Source organism: Chelonia mydas, chromosome 4 (assembly GCF_015237465.2).
Source record: "Chelonia mydas isolate rCheMyd1 chromosome 4, rCheMyd1.pri.v2, whole genome shotgun sequence".
NCBI lineage: Eukaryota > Metazoa > Chordata > Testudines > Cheloniidae > Chelonia > Chelonia mydas.
The window spans coordinates 126,421,804-126,422,116 of NC_057852.1; positions in this window are offsets into that span (position 1 = coordinate 126,421,804).

Sequence of the window (313 nt, forward strand, 5' to 3'; positions counted from 1 at the left end):
TACACTATTGTGTGCATGCTCTGTATTAGAGATGGGTCTAAATCAAAACTCCAGATCCTAACATCTTAATAGTTGGTGGTATTTGAATCCAGGATTCCAGATCTAGATTCCTATTCAAAAGACCACTGTTGGCTTCCACTAGAGAAATGCACAAATTTTCTGGGATTTTAAATTCTGGCAGGCACTGCTGTGCCCATGAGTATAATAAAGTAAGAGATTCAACACTCCACAAAGTCCACCACTGGATTTGGTTGGCACTCCTCACTTGCCAGACAGCACAGAGTAAAGTCGGGGAAGAGCAGCAGGTACTCCC